This window comes from Equus caballus, chromosome 4 (genome assembly GCF_041296265.1).
Source record: "Equus caballus isolate H_3958 breed thoroughbred chromosome 4, TB-T2T, whole genome shotgun sequence".
Taxonomy (NCBI): Eukaryota; Metazoa; Chordata; class Mammalia; order Perissodactyla; family Equidae; genus Equus; species Equus caballus.
The window spans coordinates 46,170,444-46,196,070 of record NC_091687.1 but is presented as its reverse complement, the minus strand read 5'-3'; the positions used below and the strand labels follow the sequence as shown (position 1 = coordinate 46,196,070).

Sequence of the window (25,627 nt, the reverse complement as noted above, 5' to 3'; positions counted from 1 at the left end):
GCTATGATTGTGGACGTGATTTTCCAGGGTTAAAGATCTTAACAAAAGGTAATATATGGATATATTTTAAATATCCTCTTTGGTCTACTTACTTATATTAGCAATGCCTCTTAGAAAGGAAAATATTCATCAAAAGTAATGACCCCGAGTCTGCTGCAAGTGCAGAGTTTTAACTATTTTCCTATTACTTATTAATTTAGTACTTTGACAGACTTTTTTTATTTACTTTGTACATTTGACTGGAAACTTTTTTTTTTTTTTAAATCATGGCATTCAAGGGGAAAGAGACATCAGGATCAATGTTCACTTTGCGCCTTAAAAGCTGTATTACAGAGATATTGTGATGTGGCTAGTACAGATTTAGATGGATATTTCTGGAGGAAACTAACTAATTAGCCTGCCTTTTACAGCAGTGGCAAGAAGACAAGCAGGGAAAGATGTCCTCGAGTTTTGTCAGTATGCCTGGGTGCCATCTTTGCTCTTCTCCAAAGACAGAACAACAATCACTTCACCCTGGGTCAACAGTGGTCAATCAGCAGAGATAAATATTCCCTGAGAAGTGCAGAGGTGCTGCGGGAGAGCCCCGGCAGGATCTCATGGCTGCACTACTCCATAAAGACTCAGTGTTGTACTTCGGAAACTCAAGCTCTTCGACTGGCACATGCTAAAGCTGATAGGTGGAAGGAACCGTAATCCAAGGGTGCTAAGAGTTCTGCCCACATCCTGTGCCCTCTCAGCAGTGGCTCTCAAAGGGAAAACTCAAAATCGACTCAGTGAAGCTGGTGCTTCAGCAGATTCCAGGCCCAGAGTCCGCCTCGCGTGTATGCCGCTCACAGTAGCCATGATTTGCATCAAGTAGCATCATACCTTGGATTTGTTTTAGACCATGGAGCAACCTCAGCTCATTACCAGCAAGAAAACTGTGACTCTGGTGCCGTGCTTGACCACAGCTGCAGTGGACTTCCAGGCTCCATTAACTCCGCAGCCCCCAGGACCCTTCCGTGACAGCCTGTGCGGCTACATCAAGTGGCTCTTCACTGAACTCCTGAGAGCCTAAGGATCTGTGAAGAATGTTGGACAAAATAAAAGGATGAAAGACATAAATTATGCATTTGAAAGCAAAGAAGTTGTCAGTTCCTTGTTCTCTGGATTTTTATTGAATCTTGCTTTGCATTCCTTTGCTCTGCTATGTATCCTCTTCCTCCCCCTCCTTCACTCTCTAAATCTACACACATACACACACACACACATACATCTGTGTGGTATTGTGGGAAGAATATTATTAATAAGTCCAAAGACTCACACTTTCTAGTACTGGCACCAACTCTTATGAGCTGTGCAGTCTCAACAAATCACCTAACCTTTCTGATCCTCCATTTCCTCAACCTTGAAATTGGAAAAGCACTATCATCTTGCAGGATTGATGCGAGGACTAAATGAAATGATGAAATTTAAGCACATTGAAAACTATAAACCTTTAGTCTGTGTACTCCCAAAACATAGTGCTGTCAACATGTTCCAACCATATCAGATAATTCGGGAAGCAGAGCCACTGGCTGGAAAGCTTATAACCAGTGATTAATTGATATCTTGAGGAACTAAAACAATGATTTTGGGGTTTGGCTTATTTCAAATGCAGCCCTCAGGGCCCTGGTTGGAGAGCTGAGGATCTGGGAAGAGGCTTGGACACAGGCACCACAGCAAGAAGTCATGGGGACATCTTTTCTGAGGACCTGTATCCATCGAATACATTTAAATAGTTACCCATTCTTCTCACTTTCACACCCATGCTCATCCCACTAATTTTCTTTCCTCTCTCCTCTCAGAATCCAAAATGATAGAGCAGAAAGAGTATTACGGACTTCGTGGGCAAAGAGCTATGGCTCTGCCACTTAGCAAGTTCTTTAACTCTCCAAGCCTCAGGTTTTCCTTCTGTAAAATGGACTCACCGATACAGTCATATTTACTTTAAAAGTACTTAGGACACAAATGTTAGGCTCCTTCAATTGTCTTCCAGTTGTTGGGGGTTGTTAGCAGTAGAGCAAACAGGACCCTCTAGGGGAAAATTCCACGGTGTTACAGTTGGGCCCTCCCACCTCCCTATCTGGACTGTTCCTCCTGGAAGTTGGCATTTCTTCACCCTAACCTCCTATTTTGGGTGGCATCACGCACCCCCAGCTGCCCAGTTGCCACCATTCCGTTACTGCAGTTTCCCTCATATCCATAAACTACTTCCACACACTTCCTCCAAATCTAAGATCAGCTCAGTTCATCATCAATTACTCTACTTAACATCAGGCTGAGAGTGACTGGTAGCCCATTAAACTTCCAGGGGATATTTTTCTTTTAAAATCCACATCTGTTGCAGTGCTGGGGGAGGCAATTGGCACTGGCCTTAGAGTGGAAGTGGGGAAAGCTGCTCATTCTCCAACACTTCAGATACAGAGACGAATGCCTTCCAGAGAGGGACTTTGCCCGCCTATCTGCATGAGTATCCCTCTGCCTTTGAGGTCAGTGTCAAGCCATGCCACCCTCTACCTGTCTCTACCCCATTATTTATCAACCGAGATATCAGCCAGGACCACAAACACAGCAAGTCCAAAACTCAGCTAGGCACCTTCCTTCCCAAACCTGTATTCCCTGTCCTAGTGAATTAAACTGCCGTAACTCCAGTTTGAAATCTGGTAGTTATCTAGACCCCTCCCTCTACTGCAACTCTGTCCTGGTTCAAATCCTGATTGCTGGCAATGGTCCCCCAATTAACCTTCCTTCCTGTAGTCTTACTTCCTCCAATCAGCTCTCAACAGGGCAGAGAGAATGGTCTTTGTAAGGAACAAGCGAAATCATTTTATGCTCCTATTCAGAACCCTTACATGTGCCCCCCTGGCTTATAGGACATCTGAGTCCTGAGCCTGTCATCCTCAGTCTGCATGTTCTCCAGCCCTCTCACTAGTCCTTCCCAGTGTTATACTTCGTACCCTACGTGGGGCTCTGATCTTAAACACCTCCATGTCTGTGCTCATGCCACTCAGAATGCCTTTTCTTCCCTCCCTGCCTGGCATTCTTAGGGATTTAGCTCAAGGGCACTACTTTCTTGGCTCTTTCTACACCTTCCCCACCCCCACCACTACCCTGCTTCCTCCCTATCCCACGTCTCTATTTTATACAAATCCCTTTTGTAGTTAGTGCCCAGTGTAGTATGTTCACAATCATTTGCTAACATATTTGACTTCCCGACTAGTCATGGAAACTTCAAAGATAAGAACTATGCCTTAGTCATCTCCGCATCCCCAGTGACTGTCCTCTAGCAGTCCCTAAAGCCTGTTTCTCCCCTCTTAGAAGATTAGAGTCATACATATTAAGGCCTCTCTTAAGCAAGTTGGGGGGATTTCATGATGATGGAAGAAAGCCTGTTTTGGAATCCAAATTTTTCTTTGCCCAGCACTAGCCAAGAAACAGTTGGAAGACAGTATTAAGTAATAAAAACACTAGCTAGTTGCCTGAGTGTCTGGAGTAATGGTTTATAATCCCAACAAGCCTTGGTACTCACATGGGTCTGGAGGCTGTTGTCTGATGCCCTATTTTTCTTACAGGGCTGCCCTTAGCACCTGAGTGTGCAATCCTTGCCTTCCTCTCTTTCCTCTCCTTCCAAATGGAGCTGATTTAATCATGTGTTGGAGAAGCATGTCTCTATACATTCTGGGGACTGTAAACTTTGAAAATCTCGTTCGGTTCAAATGAATGCTCTCCAACGTATTGCCTCAAGGTATCTCAATATAGCACAACAGTAAGACCTGTCATATTTTGACATTGTATGTAGTGTTATTCCAAAGAAACTATAATTTGGGATTTTTTACCACTGCTTTGTGCCTTTTTCACATTTCTCTAAAGTTTGAATCTCAAGGTGCCATACCAGTGCTTTTTCCTGTTCTCATTGACATTTAAGTTACTTTAGTCTGAGAGTCATATCACTCTTGCTTCTGATGACATCAGTTCAGTCTTCCCTGTTGAAAAGCTTTATTTGGGAATGTACTGCAAGTAGTAACAGCAAACAAAAAGTACATCCAGGATTTTTCAATTCCTATTGAACTATCAAGCCAATAGCTTAAAATATGGCTATTGAATATTTGCTGTTTTCCAAGCCCGCAACATGTGCAAACCCTTTTAAACCAACTACAAATATAAATGCGTTCTCTTTTCCTCTGACTTCCCTTATTATTTATGGGGATCCACCACCACACAAAAGAGAGGGGGCTTTCTTAGGCAAAAGTACAATGTACAAGATCAATTTCTTTCAAGCTTTTGCTCATTTGATTAAATTAATTATATGAGGACAGAAGGGGATACTTCCACAAGTATGTGCATGGATGGTCTGTTTGTCTGAGGATTTTGTGGTTGTTGTTGCTGTTGTCCTTACTTATTCCTTCCTATACCTGATAGTATAATCCTAATAAAATTGCTCTTACAGCCTGAAAGGATTTTTTTGCATCCTGGACATACTACTTTATATTGTATCGATAACTACTAATTAAAGGTTCATTTCCAATATTTGGGTGCAAAGGGTAGAGTCTAGTCAAAAGAATCTTAACACAATGGACAGTCTTTAGCTTGGATCTCACTTGAAAAATATAAGTTATGACAGTTCATCTAGATACTTTTGTTGTGTGGGATTAATAATAACCTAAGCCAGACAGTTTCTAACTTTACAGCAGGTAAGTTTTATTGAAAATATTCATTTTCCTTAAAATGCTGCCATTAATAACACTGCAAAACACCACTTCACGGGAAATGCTTATATAGTTAAAAAGTGTGTTTCCCTAACAGCTAATGAAGAAATGTACAAAGACCCAGACTCTTAAAGAGCAAAGAAAGGGAAATGCCGACTCTCCAGCATTCAGGTGTCCCTGAATCTACTAAAGCTGGATGAATGTCGGAGCCAGAGACTCCCAGAGGCCTTCAGTCCTTTTCGTGTGAAAATTTAAATTGATTGCTGATCCTTCAGCTCTGTAGGCAGCGAAGGATGGGTTTTATCTTTTTTTTTCTCTGTAGGAAATTTTTTAAAGAGATCATACTTCCTAATGAAATAAAATATTCTTCAAAGAGGGAAAAAGTGGAAGGCAAGGGGAGGACCAACATTTAAGGAGGCTCAGTAACAGTGCCCATCCAGGTTCAGCCCTCTGCTAAGGAGGCTACTTAGTTCAAGGTGTTATGTCAGTTTTCTGATGGAATCTCACTGGAATGCATATTATACAGGGAAAACCCAGCCCAGGATCTCTATAGTTAAAATCTATGATGATAAATACCATTTCAAGTAAGGTCTCGATAGAACAGAGCTATTTCTATATGCCAACCATTTGTAGATCTGACTTAGCAAATGCCCTGAAACAAATAAGCCCACTCAACAGATAGCACCCCTGGTACCTGAACGTGTAAAAGGCCTTCTCTATCATGACCGTACCTACTCGTCTGAACTATCCAACTTAGAACTCAATTTTACTTCCTTGAACTGATTCCCATGTGCCATTCTAGTCCCAGAAATTAAACATTAAAATGGATGCTTGAGAGAGAAGCAGCTTTGGGCAGACTCCAATCACTGTTTTCAGCATAGATAAAAAAGAAGTTTCCATGTGCATCCAGGCGTGTTCCTTACACCTGTCCCCAGCACTCAGAGTTCTACAATTTTGGCTTTGTCCATGATCGTTGCAATCCCAGAGCACAGCCAAAGCCAGCAGGTCATTCTGACCTGGCTCTGTCAGCCCCCTTTACCCATGACTCATTATCTCCTCTCAAACAGACATCAGGAGTCAGTCCTTGAGCTCTGCAACCTTTCTCTCCCAAGGGTGCCCCGGAAAACATCAATGAACCTCTGCTTTTGATAATAACAGACTTAGTAATAAATATCAATTTTTCCACTGAAGACAAATTGGTAAATGCTTGATGAATATTTTTAAAAAAGCTTCTTAAAAGCATCAAAGAGGGGCCGGCCTGGTGGCGCAGCAGTTATGTTCGCACATTCTGCTTCTCGGCAGCCTGGGGTTCCCCGGTCTGGATCGCGGGTGCAGACATGGCAACCCTTGGCACTCCATGCTGCGGTAGGCGTCCCACATATAAAGTAGAGGAAGATGGGCATGGATGTTAGCTCAGGGCCAGGTTTCCTCAGCAAAAAGAGGAGGACTGGCAGTAGTTAGCTCAGGGCTAATCTTCCTCAAGAAAAAAAAAAGCATCAAAGACCTAACAGGAGGGTGAGGAATAACCAGGCCAAAGGGGAGGGAACACGAAGACAGTGGGCTGCTTTCGCCTGTTAACATTTGTCTGTCTGGAAGGAAAGAGTGGCTGAGATGCTGAGCTGCACAGTTAGCAGCACCTCCCACAGTTAGCAGGCTGGAGAGACAAAAGTAAGAGTCCAAGGCCCACCAAGGTTGGGGAACTTGTTCAACTACCGTCTGCTTTAGGCTGGGTCCTCAAAATGCCCCACCTTGGGAGTAACAGGAATCCCAAAGAAATAAAGCTGTCATCATTCACAGACGATATAATTCAGAATGTGGAGAATTCAAAAGAATCTACAAATTAGAATCTTATAAATAAGATCTACAAATCTACAAAGAATCTTCAAATTAATTAGAATTAATAAACAAATTTAGCAAAGTCACTGGATATCAGACCAAAATCAGTTGTATTTCTCTATGCCAGTATCAAACAACTAGAAATTGAAGTTTTTGAAACAATGTCATCTACAATAGCATCTACAAGTCAAATACTTAGAAATAAATCTAACAAAAGATATACAAATAAATCTAATAAAAGAGTCTACACAGAAAATGATCAAATATTATTGAAAGCAATTAAAGATCTAAATAAACAAAAGGATGAACCATATCAATTCTCCCCAAATTAAATTAAGCTATATTTCCAATGCAATCCCAATCAAAATTCCAGCAGTGTGTGTGTGTGTGTGTATGTGTGTGTGAGTTGACCACCCGACACTCGGGTTTTTATAAAAAGCAACAGACCAAGAATAGCCAAGACAAACAGAAAAACAGACAAAGGTGGCGGATTTACTTTATCAATTATCAAGGCTTATTACAAAGCTATGGGAATTAAGCCAGTGTGCTACTGATGCAATAACAGACAAATAGATCAACAGAGGGGTAGAAGGCCCAGAAAAAAACCCGCACATACATGGTCACTTGATTTATGACAGATGTGCCACTGTAGAGCAGTGGGAAAGGGTCATATTTTTTAAAAATGGTGCTGAGTCAATTGGATATCCATATGGAAAACAATGAAACTTGACCCTTACTTCACATCATACAAAAAAAATCAATTCCAGGTGGATTGTAGATCTCAATGTGAAAGGTGAAACAATCAAGTATCCCAAAGGTAACCCAGGAAAACAACTTTGTGACCTTGAGGTAGGCAAAGATTTATTTAACTACACAAAAAACACTGACCATAAAGGGAAGATTGACACACTGCACTTCAATAAAATTAACCATTTCTGTTTATCAAAAGACACCACTAATAGAGTGAAAAGGCAAGTCACATGGTAAGAGAACATATTTGCAACACCAATAACAGACAAGAGACCAGTATCCAGAATGCAGGAGGAATGCCTACAAGACAATACACATGCCAGACAAATGGGCAAAACACTCGAACAGACACTTCACAAAAGAGAACATCCAAATGGCCAATAAACATATGAAAAGATGCTCAACTTTTTAGTAAATTGTTTTATAAATAAAATAATAAAATATTTTATTAAAATATGTTAATATTTTATTAATTTAATTATATATAATTTATCTATAACATTATACAATATACAAAATAATTTAATTAACTTAATAATAATATTACTAAAATAAATAATAACAATAAATAAATCAGGGAAATGCAAGTTGAAGCCACAATGGAATATCACTATGTACCCGCCAGAATGGATAAAATTTAAAAGACTGACAATATCTAGTGTTTGCAAAGATTGGAGCAACCAGAACTCTCACATACCACTTGTGGTAATGTAATTTGGTACAAGCAGTTTTGAAAATTCTTTGGCAATATCTATTAACGTTGTACATATGCATGTGATCCAGAAAAACCACTCCTGAGTTTATAACCAACAGAAGTGTGAGCATATGTATACCAAACAAATTGTATAGGATATTTCTAGAAAGATTATTCTTAATTACCAGAAATAGGAATACTGTCAAAATGGTCACCAACAATAGAATAAACAAATAAATTGTGGTATAGTCATGCAATGGAATGTACCTATCCTTTGTTCAATTACTTTAATACATTCTTTAAAACACTGCAACTAATGACTCTGATCACCAGTTCCAAGCAATTCTCAGATACCAGCTGGGTGTTACACAATTCAACTCAATTCTGACACTGCCTACCTGAAGAGAGCATCAGATCCCACAGGTTAAGGGCCCAGTCCTACAAGACTGCACTCCTCGTAACTTCAGACACCAGTGGCAAGCCCGAGTGCTTCTGACCAACCAGTAATAGATTGGAGGTCCCAACAAGCCCCTCCTTGGGTTTGATTAATCTGCTATAGCAGCTCACACAATTCAGAGAAACATTTTACTCCCTAGATTACCAGTTTATTAGGAAAGAATACAATCCAGGAACAGCCAAGTGGAAGAGACTCATAGGGCAATTATGGAGGAAAGGGTGCGGAGCTTGCATGCCCTCTCAGAGCTCCACTCTCCCTCAGTCTCCACACGATCACAAATGCAGAAGCTCTCCAAACCCTATCCTTTTTTGTGTTTTTATGGAGGCTTCATTAAATAGGCATGATTGATTAAATCATTGGCCATTGAGTCAACTTCCAGTCCCTCCACCTCTCTGGAGTTCAGAGAGGTGAGACTGAAAGTTCCAACCCTCCACTCACATGATTGGTTTTCCGGGCAACCAGCCACCATCCTTCTGAGAGCCAAAAGTCACCTATTAACATAACAAAAGACACCTTTAAGGCTCTCATCACTTAGGAAATTCCAAATGTTTAGGAGCTATGTGCCAGGAACAGAGGAAGAAAACCAAATATACATTTCTTATTATAAATCACAATATCATAGCCACTAAATCAAAAACATTCAAAGAAAACTATTTCTATTAGTTTTAATAGAAAAAACTAATGCGTTTTATTCCAATCATAAAGACCCAAACGATATTCACAGATACAAAATATATCGATTGAATAATGAAAACTTTATATAAGTAATAAACAATAGCTTAAAAGTAAATAGTTTGTGCATAAAATATAATGTGATATAAGGCTTATTGTATTCATTCTTTTTTCTTCTTTCTGCACCATTCTTTAAACAACTTTTCAATCTTTGGGGGATGATGGTTTTTTGCACTCAAACTGCTCCTACGAACAAAGTAATAGCACAGTAAAATAAAATAGAAGTCAAAATAAAGGCTAGACATGAGACCTCTTGAAAGCAAGTGGAAACACAACATTCACACAGCAGTCTGAAGAGGCAGGGAAGATACCACTTCAGCCTCTCTCTTGGTGTATCCATGCTAAACAACAGATTTTGGGTTCATGCACATATGGCATACAATCAGAATTTGTTCTATATGATATTTGTTGACTAGGAACAATTGTTCAAGAATTTTGGTGAATGTGTCTGCCTGAAATGATAATGTTAAAACATCACTTCCTGGGGCTGGCCCCATGGCCGAGTGGTTAAGTTTGCGCGCTCCGCTGCAGGCGGCCCAGTGTTTTGTTGGTTCGGATCCTGGGCGCGGACATGGCACTGCTCATCAAACCACGCTGAGGCGGCGTCCCACATGCCACAACTAGAAGGACCCACAACGAAGAATATACAACTATGTACTGGGGGGCTTTGGGGAGAAAAAGGAAAAAAATAAAATCTAAAGAAAAAAAAATCACTTCCTATAGCATATTCATTTAGTATGTGTTGGAGTTGAAAAAGTCATTCTACTGAATAAAAAGGAGTCATTCAAAAAAACTGGAATAAATTTTCAAGAGCCATTATAAACGAAGAGTTGTTAACTGAACACTCATTAGGTAGGGTTTAAATCTGAACTACAAGCAACGAAAACAAACAAACTATTGCCACATGTAAGAATGTGGGTGAATATCAAAAATATATTGCTAAGGCAAAGCGAAATAAAAAAGAAGGCATACTGCATGCTTCTGTTTATAGAAAATTCCAAAGCATGCAAAACAATCTATAGCATTAGAAGTCAGCTTAGCGGATACCTCTGGGGAACAGAGGAGATGTCATAACTGGGAAGGGCCTGAGGATGGCTTCTGGGGTTTGGGTAATATTCTATTTCTTAATCTAGGTGATGGTACCAGGGTATGTTTTTGTGATAATTCATTTAATTGCATACTCGTGTTTTGTGCACTTTTCTGTTCGAATGTCATAGTTCACTAAAAAAATTTATTTAAAACAATTCTTTAAATATAACTGAAAATAGCAACAAAAATATCAAGTACCTAAAGAATAAAACTAATAAAAAATATGCAAATCTCTATGGAGTAAACTATGAAACTTTGTTGAGTAAAATGAAAGGCCTAAAGAAATAGGGATATCTACCATGTTCATGGATTGGAAGAATCAGTGTTGTAAAGATTCAATTCTCCTCAAAACTGATCATAGGCTCAACATGATCTCAATCAAAATAACAACAGATTGCATGTGAGTGTATGGTTTGACAAGCTGACTCCAAGATTTATATGGAAATGCAAAGATCTGAGAATAGTTTATATTCTGGACAACCCAAAAGAGAAAGAACGAGATGGGAGTATTTGCTCTGCTGGAATAACAACACTTAACATAAAGCTAAGGTAATGAAGAGGTTGTGATATTGGTGGAAGAATATCCAAATCAACCAAGAAAACGGAATAGAGAGAGCAGAAACAGATCTGTGCATACATGACAAAACTGACAGTGTAGACCAGTAAGAATGGGACCATGTTTTCCATAAATGGCGCTTGTACAATTGGGTTTGTACAATTGTACAATATGGGGAAAAAATGAAATCAGACCCCATGTCACACCACACAAAAACTCGATTTCAAATCTATTATAGACCTACATAGGAAAGACAAAATAATAAAGCTTTTAGAAGACGATACAGCAGAATATCTTCATGACCTTGAGACAGAAAATGATTTATTAAACAATGAGAAGAAAGAACAAAAGAATGAAAGAAAAAAGAGGGAAAAGAAAACCACCAAACCATCTTAGTAAATTAGATTGTACTGAATTAAGAACTTCTCTTCAAAAGCTAAAAGTATCACACTCTCTGATTTCAAAATATACTACAAAGCTATAGTAAACAGCATGGCACTGGCGCAAAAACAGACACACAGATCAATGGAACAGAATCAGGAGCCCAGAAGTAAACCCACACATCTATGGACAGCTAATTTTCGACAAGGGAGCCAAGAGCATACAATGGAGAAAGGAGAGTCTCCTCAATAAATGGTGTTGGGAAAACTGGACAGCCACATGCAGAAAAATGAAAGTAGACCATTACCTTACACCATGCACAAAAACCAACTCATAATGGATTAAAGACTTGAATGTAAGACCAGAAACCATGAAAGCTCTAGAAGAAAACATAGGCAGTATGCTCTTTGATATCCATCTTAGCAGCATTTTTTCAAATACCATATCTGATCATGCAAGGGAAACAATAGAAAAAATAGACAAATGGGACAACATCAAACTAAAAAGCTTCTGCACAGCAAAGGAAACCATCAACAATATGAAAAGACAACCTAACAATTAGGAGAAGATATTTGCAAACTATATATCAGATAAGGGGTTAATATCCAAAATATACAAAGAACTCATAAATCTCAATGACAAAAAAGCCAAAACCCCAATTAAAAAATGGGCAAAAGAGGGACCAATCCTGGGGGTGGCACAGCAGTTAAGTTCACACGTTCTGCTTCAGCAGCCCAAGGTTTGCCAGTTCGAATCCCGGGTGCAAACATATGCACTGCTTGTCAAGCCATGCTGTGGCAGGTGTCTCACATAAAATAGAGGAGGATGGGCCAGATGTTAGTCTTCCTCAGCAAAAATAGGAGGATTGGCGGCAGATGTGAGCTCAGGGCTAATCTTCCTCAAAAAAAAAAAATGGGCAAAACATCTGAACAGAGATTTCTCTGAAGAAAATATATGCATGGTCAACAGGCACATGAAAAGATGTTAAACATCATTAACTATCAGGGAAATGCAAATCAAAACTATAACGAAACATCACCTCACTCCAGTCAGAATGGTTATAATTAACAAGACAGGAAGTGACATGTGTTGGAGAGGATGTGCAGAGAAGGAAACGCCCATACACTGCTGGTGGGAGTGCAAACTGGTGCAGCCACTATAGAAAACAGTGCAGAGTTTCCTCAGAAAATTAAGAATAGATCTACCATATGATCCAGCTATTCCACTGCTGGGTATTTATCCAAAGAACTTGAAAACACAAAGGCATAAAGATATATGCACCCTTATGTTCATTGCAGCATTATTCACAATAGCTAGGACTTGGAAGCAACCTAAGTGCCCATCAAAGGATGAATGGATAAAGATGTGGTATATTCAAGATGTGGTGTACTCAAAGGAATACTACTCAGCCATAAGAAATGACGAAATCTGGCCATTGATGACAACATGGATAGAACTTGAGAGTGTTATGCTAAGTGAAATAAGTCAGAGGGAGAAAGCCAAATACCATATGATCTCACTCATAAGTAGAAGATAAAAACAACAAACAAACACTTAGCAACAGAGATTGGATTAGTGGTTACCAGAGGGGAAGGGGGGAGGAAGGAGGGTGAAAGTGGTGATTAGGCACACGAGTATGGAGAGGGAATGTAATTAGTCTTTGGGTGGGGAACACGATGTAATCTACACAGAATTCAAAATATATTACGATGTACACCTGAAAGTTATATAATGTTATAATCCATTGTTACTATAATACAAATCGGACAGTTACTGCCCTATCGGCTCACCTGCCTGTAGGAGTCGCCTCGACTGTCTCATTGACTGCTTATAATCTGCCATCAGCCAAGTAACGTGAGACGCACCCCTAATGGAATTGCGTGTGAAAATAAGAGTAACAATTTCTCGAATGAGGGCCTAAGAGACTTTGGAGCACAGAACTTGTGAAAGCTACTTGTTACCACTTGGCAGCTCTATTTTAGATAGCACTGTACCGCATTTTAACGTGTAATGAAAATCATATGGTTGAGAGCCCAAACCTCATGGACAGGACGCACAGGCAGAAACACCAGCTCACAGCATCCCAGCTGAGTCCAGCCTTGAAGACATCCCAATCCAGGTACCAAACGTGTAAGGGAAGAAGCCTCCAGATGGTTCCAGTCTCCAGCCATTCATGTCTTCCCAGCTGGGGTCCCAGACCTCATGGCACAGAGACAAGCCATCCCCATCAAGTGCTGTGCAAACTCTTAACAACAGAGTTCAAGTACATAAAAAAGTGGTTTTAGTTTTATGCCACTAAGGTTTTGGGTGGTTTGCTACACAGCAATAGATAACTAAAACGCTGGCTGTTAGAAATAAAAGAGGAATTGAGACGCTATGGCATAAATTATGGGAAACTAGGAATAATCAAATTACCCCAACTAGTCATTATATATGTATAATGACTTTAAATGTATATAATATTCAAATGAGACTATCTGTTAGCAGATATTAGGAGAGGATTCTGGAAAGCTAGTTGGACCATATCCTTTTCCTTCTTCCAAGCCCATACCTGAATCTTGAATCTTACCACCCAAAGACCTGCAACACGAAAGGACCAAAGAGAGCAAAAGATAACAGAATTTATCGCTGCTGCAGTGTGGGCAAGAGATAGACCAGAAAAGTCAGATCTCTGCCAGGGGCACAGCTATTAATACTCCGCCCACTAATGGCCTGATTAATGATCTAAATATCCACTCAAAATAACATTTCCTCCTCCTAGAACAAAGAGCTTAGTAAAGAACTTCCACTCCACCCTAAGGGCCATTACCAGCTCTAAGATAAAATTTTATATGTTGGATCTCATTTTCCTGTTTATTACTAACGCTAAAACGGAAGTTGCCTCCTCAAGCTAAGGATGTGCAAATCCTGCCTGGTGTGTCTGAGGCATGGGTGAGCTAGGTGACAGCCTTCAGCTAGAAACATTCCCTGGATCTGAGTCAGAAGGAAGGTGCATTCCCAAGGCAGTTCAAGTGTCCATCAGAGCATAGAGAGGCAGGGTCCTAGTGCAGTGGAGCCAGTGCTTACTCCGGGAAGATAAGAGCATCGGTCCAACGAACAGGGTAATGGGGAAATGAGAAAATTAGTAGTAGAGTAACAGGATGGGAGTGATGAACAGAACAAGACAAGATGTAACATGTGCTGCGACCCTTTTAATGTGGCACATGGTGCTTGATAGTGAGGCAGGCAAAACTGCTAAAGGGTGATAATTGGAGTCAAATTCCCTGCTTCTCCTGCTTTGTGAAGGAACCATCAGCACAGCCCAGATACCAGAGGTGATTTGAGCACAGGTGACATCCAAAGTAAAAAGAATAGATGAGATGATTTCTAGACAGAGGGACAGCAAGAACAAAGGCCCTGAGGCAGGAGATGCCCAATGTTCAAGGAACAGCAAGCAGGCCAGTAGGGCAGGAACAGAGGGAAAAGTAGTAAGAGATGAACACAAAGAGACAGGAAAGGCCAGATAATGCAGGGTCTTGATGGCTATTATAAAGACTTGACCTGTTACTCTGGGTAACCACTGGAGAGTTTAGAGCAGATAAATGAAATCACCTAACTTCTTTTTAGCAGGGTGACTCTTGAAGCTGTATTAAGAATAAACTGAGGGGGCAGCCCTGTGGCTGAGTGGTTAAGTTCACATGTTCCCCTTTGGTGGCCCAGGTTCGCCAGTTCAGATCCTGGGTGTGGACCTACACACCTTTCATCAAGCCATGCTGTGGTGGCATCGCACATAGAAGAGCTAGAATGCTTACAACTAGGATATACAACAATGTACTGGGGCTTTTGGGAGAAGAAAAAAAGAAGAAGATTAGTAACTGATGTTAGCCCAGGGCCAATTTTTGTCACCAAAAAAAGAAAATTAAAAAAAAGAAGAAGAAACTGAAAGAGTGACCAATCCAGAAGCCACTGCATTATTCTGCCCTTGATATATTGGTGGCTTGGCCTGAGTAGGGGGAGTGGCAAAAGTGGTTGGATTCTGAATATGAAAGTAAAGTGAAGTAAAATAAAAACATCAGAATTAGCTGACCGATTAGAAGTGAAATGTTCCCCTTTCTTGCATTATTTTTCTTCATAGCACTGACTTTCTGACATACTACACATTTAACTTTCAATGTTCTTATTGACCCTCCTACACAAATGAGAGCTACATGAAGGTAGGGAATTTTTTTGTCCGTTTTGTTCACTGTTGTACCCCCAATGTCTGGTATGTAGGAGGCACTCAATAAATTAATTGCTGAATTGATCAATTCATAAATCAATTAATAAATCAAGTAACTGAGTTGACTCATCTGAAGAATTTTAATAACTCAATTAAGATATTTTACTCTTGTCACATTCTCTTCCTTTTGTAGACATTATGTATTATAGATTTGATCTCATTACTCTGCCGTGAGTCACCTATCACAGTGAATTCATTTGAAATTGATCTACATTGCTTAGAAAGTGCCACCTAAATTACTTCTGCAGCTTGGTAGCCCTGTTCTGATAACTGGGATAAACAAACAGCTGTTGATGTGCTAGACTTGGAATTAGTTCATTACTGAGTTGTAATCGACTTGATTTAATTAGCGTCGGTGTCAGTGAGGCGTGTTCAAAAGGGCAGATGGTGTCACAACTACTCTCGTGTTGCGGTAACGTTGTGCCTGCTTTCTATTTTGAGTGTATGATGTATGAAGCTGCTTTGATGCAGCCATTTTGATGCCAGGACAATATGACAAGACTAACCTGAGGGAACCACTTTGAAGCAGGAACATGGGGACACCACCTAAAAACAAACCGTCCAATTCCCACCTTTCCTTTTCTGCAAGTGATGAGCTTCATTCCTTCTCTGAGATTCAAGGGACTGAGACTGAAGGCAAGGTAGGGCCAAGAATGAACTGAGGGATGGCCTGGGGTCAGGTTCCATTTCTGAGACTCATATGTGTCACATTTGCACATCTTCGAAGGGGACATCAATGATTCTAAACAGAATTTCTGTCATTCTCTGAATATTCACCTATGCCTCAAAAGATCTGTGCACTGAATAATCATTTGCTTTTATTTAAATTTCTTTAGTTGTTTAATAAGGGCAGTTTCTTCTGTTTTGCATATGAGAAGATGGACTCCTTTGCTTTTTTGCAATGCTTTCCTCTTGTTAGGCCTTCCTTATTTGATTAGGTTTTTATCAGACCCCAGAGATGAGGGAGGGGAGGGTGGTATCAGGGCAGAGCACATTTCCTATTCTCAGGTTCAGGTGCACAGGAGATCGTCCTGCAATGGGATGCCTGGTATTGGAGGGAGGTGTGGGGGGATGTTGGAAGGAAAGGAAACGAGAGGAATCGGGGATTTGGGCATGGTGGACACTGTTCTAGAGATCTACACCATCATTTCACACAAGGGGCCATTCTTCTCTTTTGATGTGGGGTACGGGAAGGGGGTGGACCATGTGGAACAGGGAGAAGGAAGACCTGTTTTTTCCCCAGGGCTTACAAGTACACTACCATCTCTTACCAACTCATCTTCTTCTGCTTCACTTCTTGCTTCTTTTCCCCCATAACTCCTCCCCTTCCAGCATTTTTGCCCTCTCCCCCACTGCATCTGTGCTCCTCTTCCAAGTACCAGGTTTCTAACCTCTCTCTAGTGAAATAATTCGGTCCCCATCAATCCCTTTTAACAATTCCCAGGCTGGAGAACAGACTGCAAATGGCTTTTCTCCTCTGCACTTAGTGTTGCTCAAGAAAAGGGAGGAGTAGGCTCTCCTTGGTGTCCTGTTGGCTGCGGCCTCCTCTCCCTCCCAGGGGGAGTCCCTGGGAAATGGTTGGAGGTGGTGGAGAATTTGGCTCTTCAATTTGCAAAAGCAACACAGCTAAGCCCAGTAGGAGTACTTTTCTTCCAAAGCTCTCTATCCTATGAGAGAAATTCATATCTCCCCACGTGATTTGACTTTATTTTACATAGATGCCTTTCCCACCCTTACCCTAAATCATATGGCAATTCATATGGCCGCATTCATCTAAGAATATAGAGAATCCCTTCTTACATAGTTAGTCTCACATTTAAGGTGGTTACATTATATTTGGCATTACAAAATCTGTTTGTGTGCATGTGAATGAAATTGGTACTTATATCAGGAGTCTGAGCACAGCTTAGCTGGGTCCTGCCTACAAAATTGCAATCAAGGTGTTAGCTGGGCTGTGTTCCTTTCTGAAACTCAGGGTCCTCTGCCAAGCTCACTTGGTTGCTGGCCAATTTAGTTCTTTGCGGCTGCAGGACTGTATGTTCCCTGCCAGGCAGCCCTCTCCAAAAGAGCAGGTCACATCATAAGAGCTTGCTTTCTCAAGTCCAACAGGAAAGTCTCTCACCTCAGAGGAGGCTCAGGCCCTCCCTGAAGTGCTTTCCTCAGATTAAGTCTGGCCTATGCAATAATCTCTTGTTTCCATATAACATAATTTAATCATGGGAGTGACATCCCATCACCTCTGGCATATTCTGCTGGTTAGAAGCAAGTCACAGGTCCCACTGACACTCAAAGAGAAGGTATTACACAAAAGCATGGACACCAAGTAGTGGAAAATCATTGTGGGTCACCTTAGGCTCTGTCTACCACATCACTTAAGATTTATTTAAAATAACTACATGTTTTGCTATGAGTATAAATGTAATCTGTTTTCATTAAAAACCCAATAATTACAGCAATAAATAAAATAGAAACTCAAAGTTTCTAGCTACTGGTTAGAGATCAGAGATAGAATGCAGAGATTTTGCATTCTGACAGGCTTGTCAAATGTTCTTCTATATTCTATTTTACATTGCACATTGAGTTATGTAAATAACAAACAATGGCCATTCAATGGATTCAGTAGAGGAAATATTCTGAACCAAATAGGTCAGTCTCTTAAAATATTGCTGGAAAAACATACACAAACCAGGCTTGGAAGAATCAAGGACTCATTTGCAGGCAACCATGAGGTATTCTTAGTGTGGACTAGAGGTGAAGAGAGAGGGGTACGTTTATATAATTTCCTTGATGTCCCGATTTGGCAAAGCCCTTGAGAATGCTGTGGGCAGCTCTTGGTTCCCTCTGCTTTAGAACCACTTCTGACAGATTCCTGGCCGTAGGGGCCAACAAATGTATCCAGAGAACCAAGGCGTTAGAAACAAAGCAAAACCCTAAAAGATTATGAATATTTATAAGCACTGGATTTTTTTTTTCCAGAAATATAGCGTTCACTGCAGAAGGCCCATTGAGTGCAGACATGATGCTAATATTGCTGTTCTAGCACTGCCTTAGAGCTTTTGGTGTGGTGGATTATGGTTATCTCATTTATTCTAATTAATTTCACTACTATTATGTCCAAAGCCCTGTCTAGTCAGTATGAATGCCTCCCTCCTCCATATTCCCTTCCAATTTTGTGTGTAACACTGCAGTGGGCTATCACTATGCTTACTCCATTCATACCAAAGTGATAAAACGTGTCATGAATCAGAATACACTTTCCTCAAAGCATATTGGGCTGTAAGTCTTAAGCGAACACCTCTGCCTTACATCCTTCTTTCTTTATCTTCTTCAACTATTTCAGAGAATTTAAATTTAAATTGCATCTATTAGGGAAGACCAGAGATAACAGTTTTACATAATAATTTAATAGAAGTGGCATTGACTGGAAAAAATCACACTGCAGGCCTATTTAAATAACTCAGTGCACTGAAAATACAAAAAAGCCCTGAAACACGCAACTATGAGAGGTCAAAACAATTCCTTGTACTACAATTATGTAAGTTTGCAATTTGCTTAATCCCAGCTAAGTGTTTATAGCTAATTTAAGAAGATTAAATTACACTATAGTTTCTATGCATTAGCCAAGAAGAATGAAATGGAAACAATTCACCCATATGGTGAAGTGCGCCTATAAGACTGTTTTGCAAATTTATTCAATAAATTTATGGAGCACCTAATAGATGCCAGGCACTGTTCTAGTCCTGGGATACAAAGATAAACCAGGCAGACAACAAGCTTGATATCACGGAGACATCTCAAGAATGTGGGAGACAGGAAATAAACAAGGAAATGAATCATTATGTAATTGCAGGTTACGGTAACTGGGAAAAAAAAACAGTAGAGATACAGGAATAGAGTATGATTGGAGGAAAGGGGAGGGATAAGGGGATTAGGAAAGGTTTTTTGGAAGAGGTGATATTTTAACAGAGACCTGAATTGGTGAGGAGAGAACTAAACAAAGAGCTAGAGGAAGAGCGTTCTAGGCTTTGGAAAAGCAGGTTTTCAGACCTAGAGGCTAGAAGAAGGGCCAAGGTGGCCACATAGTGAACAAGGAGGAGTCGTAAGCAGTTAGTTTGAAGACAGAGGCAGGAAACAAGATAATGTAGAGCCTTAGAAGCGCATGTAAGCAGTCTGGATTTTATGTTGGGTGTAATGAGAAGCAATGGGAATTTTAGCTATAATATTCTGAAAATTCAAATATAGTGCTGACTATGTACTTGGGCTGCTCTAAGTGCTTTACAAATATGAACTCATTTAATCATTTAACAAGCCTATGAGATAGATGCTATCATTATCCCCATTTTACAGATAAGGAAACTGAGGCCCAGAGAGATTTCACATCATCACACATGCTTGTATATAGCAGAGCTAGGATTGTAACTAGGCCTAACCATCTACTTGATTTATTTTTAAAATTCACTCTGGTTGCAAAGTGGAGGACAAAGTGTAGGAGGGCAGGAATAGTCCAGGCCAGAGATGATAGGGGCTTAGATTTAGGGATGACAGTGGAAGAGGTGAGAATGGTTGGTGTCTGCATTCATTCTTTGTCCAAACTATGACAAAGTACCAGTGCTTTTGCTTCTATGAAATGAAGCTTATAATAGCAGAAAGATTATCTACAAATAGGAAACCAGAATTATGTGACCCACGGACCAAGAAGAAATTTTCTTGATCTTTCAGAAGATTAGAGAAACCTTAACCCTAGAAGATTAGAGAAAATCTGAGGTCTATAGCAGAGAGAAAAAAATAAATTTTTCTACCCGCATATTCTCTCCAGCTGTTTGAAAAAGGCACACGGCAATCCCCCTACAAGGATGCTCACGCACTGCCCTATCCCTGACTGCTATCCCAGTAGGATCTACTAGAGGCAACCCTGAGCTAGCTGCCTGGGGAACAAAGGCAAATAGGAATTTTTTTAAATACCTATATTACATATTAAATAATTGAAAGTTGAGGTAAACGCTACAAAGGCAACAAAGTGCTGAAATGGAGAGTGATAGGGGGAGCTACGTAAATGGTGAGGTCAGAAAAGGCCTCTCTGAGAATGGGACATCTGAACTGGGACCTGAAGAAGGACAGAGGAAAGGGTATTCCAGGCCCAGAGAAAAATATGCAAACGTCCTTGGATGGGATAGAGTTTAAACGGACCAGAGCAGATGCGGCTGCGTGAGTGACGTTAGAAAGATAAGCAGGATTGAAAGTCAAAGTTGGGACTTCATTGCATGTACAATAGGAGGCCATTGGAGGATTTTAAGCAGAAGGATGGCATCATCATATTCATTCAGGCAGCCAGTTAACAATTATACACTGAACATCTGCCATTCGACAGGCACTACTAGGTGCTGGCACACGCATACCTTCGAATTTGGGGACAGATAACAGGCCATCCCCGATGTCACTGTTGAGTGCTCCAGAATCCATTCTCCCCATAGACTATCTGGGGGAATGTAAATGAAAGAGTAATATTTTTTAAATACAATTGTAAGTCTATCAAATTTACTTTGACTCCTAAATGCTTCAGAAATAACCTAGTCTGGCTCATCTCCACAGGAGCTGCTGAATTAAGGCTCTCTGACTCAATGCACAAATGAAGAAATGACAGCAAGGCCAACTGCAGCTCTAAAATGTAGAGACTATAAATGATTCCAGCGAAAAATGGTAAGAGTTCCTACAGTAAATATTTTCCTACAATCACTTATAAATAATTCAGATTTCTCTTTGAACCACCTGTCAGTGTTCCTTGGGAAACTAAACTGAGTATCTACCTGCCTATGACTCCACTTCCTGTTTCATAAGCCACAGTGGACAAGAGAGAGGTGCTCTCCACATTCTCTCTCCTTGGATCCACTTTCTTGTCCACAAACATCCCAGAAACCATAGACAGTAGTTAAGAAAAGAGGGTCTGAAGAGGAGGAAGTGGATAGGGAGGATCTCGCCATTCCAGGAGTTAAGGCAGTTTGGATGTGTTGAGAAGACTCCAGACTGGAAAGTCTAAAGACCTGGATGAGGTTCCTCACTCTGTCCCTTAGTAAAGTTTCAGGGAAATTGTTTAAAGTGCACTGAGACAGTTTTCTCATCTTGCCTCATAGGAGAAAAAAATCAGCAATAGACAAATTAATAAAAATAACCATTGTAAATAACTTTAAATGCTATGAAAAAAAATAAAATAGAGCACCCTGGGAGAGACTGGGAATGGTGGGAATTCTGAGTCAGCCAGATAGTTCAGAGAAGGACTAAGCCAGGGGTGCTGGTCACTCTGCACTGAAGGAAACATCAGGACTCTACACATCATGAGTCGTGAATATTAAACACAGGGAAAATAGTAAACATTCCATAAAAATGTGCTTGCTCTTTCATTCACTGGTGTGTAGAAACTAAGAGTTGTCTGAGAGAAGGAGAGCTGGGATTCAGAAAGCAGGGTGAGGGTCTCACCACCATGAAAGGTAAACCAGGAAATAGAGAAAAAAAATGAAAATCAAGACTTACTGTGCTGCTGTCTATGTTTGCAAAAGGGAGCCCAAACCCAGGCCAGCGTGTTGTCAGTGCCACAGGTTCTAAACCAGAGGCTTCAGTAGTTGGGGGGTGTGCTTTTATTTCTGAATTCCCACTGGTCCAGCACCGAGGTTGACAGAAGAGTAAGAGTTGAACAAGTGAGAGAATAAACAGTTTGGGTTTTTTTAAAACCTCTATTTCCATTTTTTTTCTTCTTCTCCTCAAAGCCCCCCACTACATAGTTGTGTATTGTAATTGTGAGTCCTTCTGGTTCTGATATGTGGGACACCACCACAGCATGGCTTGATGAGTGGTACTAGGTCAGTGCCCAGGATCTGAACCTGCAAAACCCTGGGCAGCTGAAGCAGAGCACGCAAACTTAACCACTTGGCCACAGGGCTGGCCCTAAACAAGTTTATTTGTCTTTAAGTTTAAGCTTTGTTAAAAACAAGACAATAGGCCTAAAATGGAGTTGCTTGCGCTAAGCCCCGCATTACTAAACCAAGACTTAAGTTACAGTTTTAGCTCTCCCAGAAATGGAATCTTAAACCAGTCAATCAGGAATTTCCTGATCAGCACTTGTTAGGTAATCTGCCAGATAGATGCCCACCATGCCCCAAAAGAAAGGGATCTTGCAATAACCAACCTGCTTTTTTTGCTGAATATAACTTCCTTGTTCTGCTCTCTTCTGCTTATAAAAGTCTTTCATTTTGTACAGCTCCTTGGATCTCCTTTATCTGCTAGACTGGATGCTGCCCAATTACAATTAATTTTTGCTCAAATAAACTCTTAGAATTTTTTTTTTTTGAGGAAGATTAGCCCTGAGCTAACATCTGCTGCCAATCCTTCTCTTTTTGCTGAGGAAGACTAGCCCTGAGCTAACATCTGTGCCCATCTTCCTCTACTTTATATGTGGGATGCCTGCCGCAGCATGGCTTGACAAGCGGTGCATAGGTCTGCATCCAGGATCCAAATCAGCGAACCCCAGGCTGCAAAAGTGGGACATGTGAACTTAACCACTGCACCACCAGGCTGGCCCTAAACTCTTAGAATTTTTCATATACCTCAGTTTATCTTTTAACAGTTCTGGGGTCAGAAGAAGGAACCAAAGAACATCCCCGAAGGCCCCCAGGCAATGATCAACCAGACACAGATACCCGTGGAAGTCCTTGAGCTCGCTGCTTTCTCACTCCCTCTAGAGATGGTGGGTAAGTCCCTCTTGAATCCTGCTCCACAGCTTTTGTGTGAAAGAGATTTCAGACTTTATTTAAGCATTTCTTTTTCCAGTCTGGCTCCGGAAACCAACCTAGTCAGACTGGATCTGATTTAGGGTCAGACTAGGTCCAACTTAGAAACTGGATGGGGTTGGTGATCAGACAAGGTCCGATTTAGAAACTGGATGAGGTGGGTGTCAGACTGGATCCAACTTAAGCTGGACTGGGTCCAATGTGAGCCCTCAGGTGAATAAAGTTTTGTTTTAAGGGTGACCAAGCAGGTTAACCTTACCAAAGATAATCTTGGATCACAGTGTAGAACTTTTAAACCAGATAAGCTTATCCATTTATGAGGTGCCCTAGAGAAAAAGGGGTCTCAGCCAAACACTCACCATAACGGGTAAAGGAAAAATTACGTTTCCTCCTCTACAGTTTCCAGTGACCAGTTTGAGACCCACTGGGACACCCCATGTGCTCCAGAGCCTGGAGGCAGGATCCTGGGAAAACCGGCAGAAGCCGGCAAAGAATGCAATTCTTACCAAAGTCACCTCTACCAGGACTCTATCTGTGGTACCTGGTCAAGAGAGCAAGACAACATTTCATGTTGGCTTTTCCTTTCCAAATTCAAATTGGCAGGCAATAAAAAACATTTGTAAGAATTAGATCTTTGAATTTTGACTCAGGAAATTTCTTTCAGGTTAATTCTTTCTCTCTCAGGGACAACTGTTGCCTTCTTGTTTGTCTCATTTTGTACCCTGAGAACTTGGCTTGGCAAGATAGTTTGGGGACCCCAAAAGTATGGCTAGACAGCAATGTGGTTGCCCCCCATTTGCAGCTGGATGTGGCTATATGGAAATGCGGGCTGTACTCCACTTGCGGGTGCAGTCCCACTGACTGTTTCCAGCTCTCAGGGGAATTGTTTGAGTCTTTCTTTGGGTTATCTTTGGGAGTGGCTCTGGAGTATCTTTTTCATCCTCTTTGGGGATGCCTTTTGTGTCCAAGGGGTTGCTCAATTCTGCCAGGAATATTTACTGTTTGTCCCAGCTGAAACACCGCAATCGATTGAATTGATTTTTGCTCAAATAAACTCTTAAAATTTTTAATATGCATCAGTTTATCTTTTGACAGCTGGCACTAATGCAAGCAGTTGCTTGGCAGCAGCACAATCTGCTTCAGAGAGGTAGCTCCAGACCAGAGGAAGTGAGAGCTTTGCCTATAGTATTGCATTTAAGAGAAAAAGGTTAATTGTCACTCACTGAAAACATGTTGTTCATGCACCTACTTAATCACAATTTTTTTTTTAAAAAAACGGATAGTATAAACAATAAATTAGAGAGAACAAATCTGAACCAAAAAACTTCCAACTGGCCGGTGAAACATTACCAAGTGGAAAAGTCAGCCATTTTTAAAAACAAGCCTCACTCAGCCCTGGGAAAGCTTGAAGGCATATAAACCGTCATTAGCACATCTAGCCACCAGATGTCACCATTGGTTTAAGCAAATAGCTCTATCTAGCCCAAAGCTAACTCACACAGTTTTGGGTCTCAAGAGTCATTTGATGGCATTAGTTGGTTTCATCAACGATCCAGGTAGTTCCCAGCTATTTACTGAGAAATTAGGACTCATCTAACATCTTCAAACTCCCGTTCTAGTGCTTTTCTCAAGTATTTTTACTTAAAAAAAAAAAAATGAAACCAGTTAAATGATACTCTTTGTCTAGTAAACTACAACTAGGAAAAAGAATTATATCACAACTGTTGTCTGTGCCACAGGGCTCAGATCTGGGTAGGAGGGTTTGGTCACCTTTTCCCTTTTTAAAACAACATACTCTTGGATGTTGCCATTTGAAACAAATCTTCACAAAGGGAAAGGAAGTAGTGAAGAACTTGCCAATCAAAGTCCAATTAAAATATACTCTTTTCAGTCAGGTGATTATTTAAACATTAGTCTCTAGAAAGTTGTTCATATTTCTGAAATTTACAAGTGACTTCTTTACTATACGAGGGTACCCAGGACAAATTTATTCCTTAGTTTCTCTCTTTTTTCTTTTTTTTTGAGGAAGATTAGCCCTGAGCTAACATCTGCCACCAATCCTCCTCTTTTTGCTGAGGAAGACTGGCCCTGAGCTAACATCCGTGCCCATCTTCCTCTACTTTATATGTGGGATGCCCGCCACAGCATGGCTTGACAGGTGATGTGTAGATCTGCACCTGGGATCCAAACTGGTGTGGGGACCTGGAATTGGCCACCCCAAGATATGTCTCTTTGGCATCAGGATTATTTGAGGCTGATTGCTTTTGATAAACTGGGACAAGGAAGGAGGCTCTGAGGAATGGAACTTGCCCTTTGTTAGGACACATTTACATTTGTAAGGTAAATCTCTATCTGTAAAGGTGCCTCCC

General features: G+C 40.8%; 1 long non-coding RNA gene across 1 annotated transcript in view; it reads right to left on the bottom strand.

The window, feature by feature from the left end:
- LOC111773176 (uncharacterized) overlaps positions 1–25,627 on the bottom strand; it is a 76,165-nt gene that overhangs the window by 8,366 nt on the left and 42,172 nt on the right. Inside the window, exon 2 of the long non-coding RNA XR_011437819.1 lies at positions 868–1,061. This is a non-coding gene — a long non-coding RNA (uncharacterized lncRNA). The remainder of the gene's footprint in view (positions 1–867; positions 1,062–25,627) is intronic.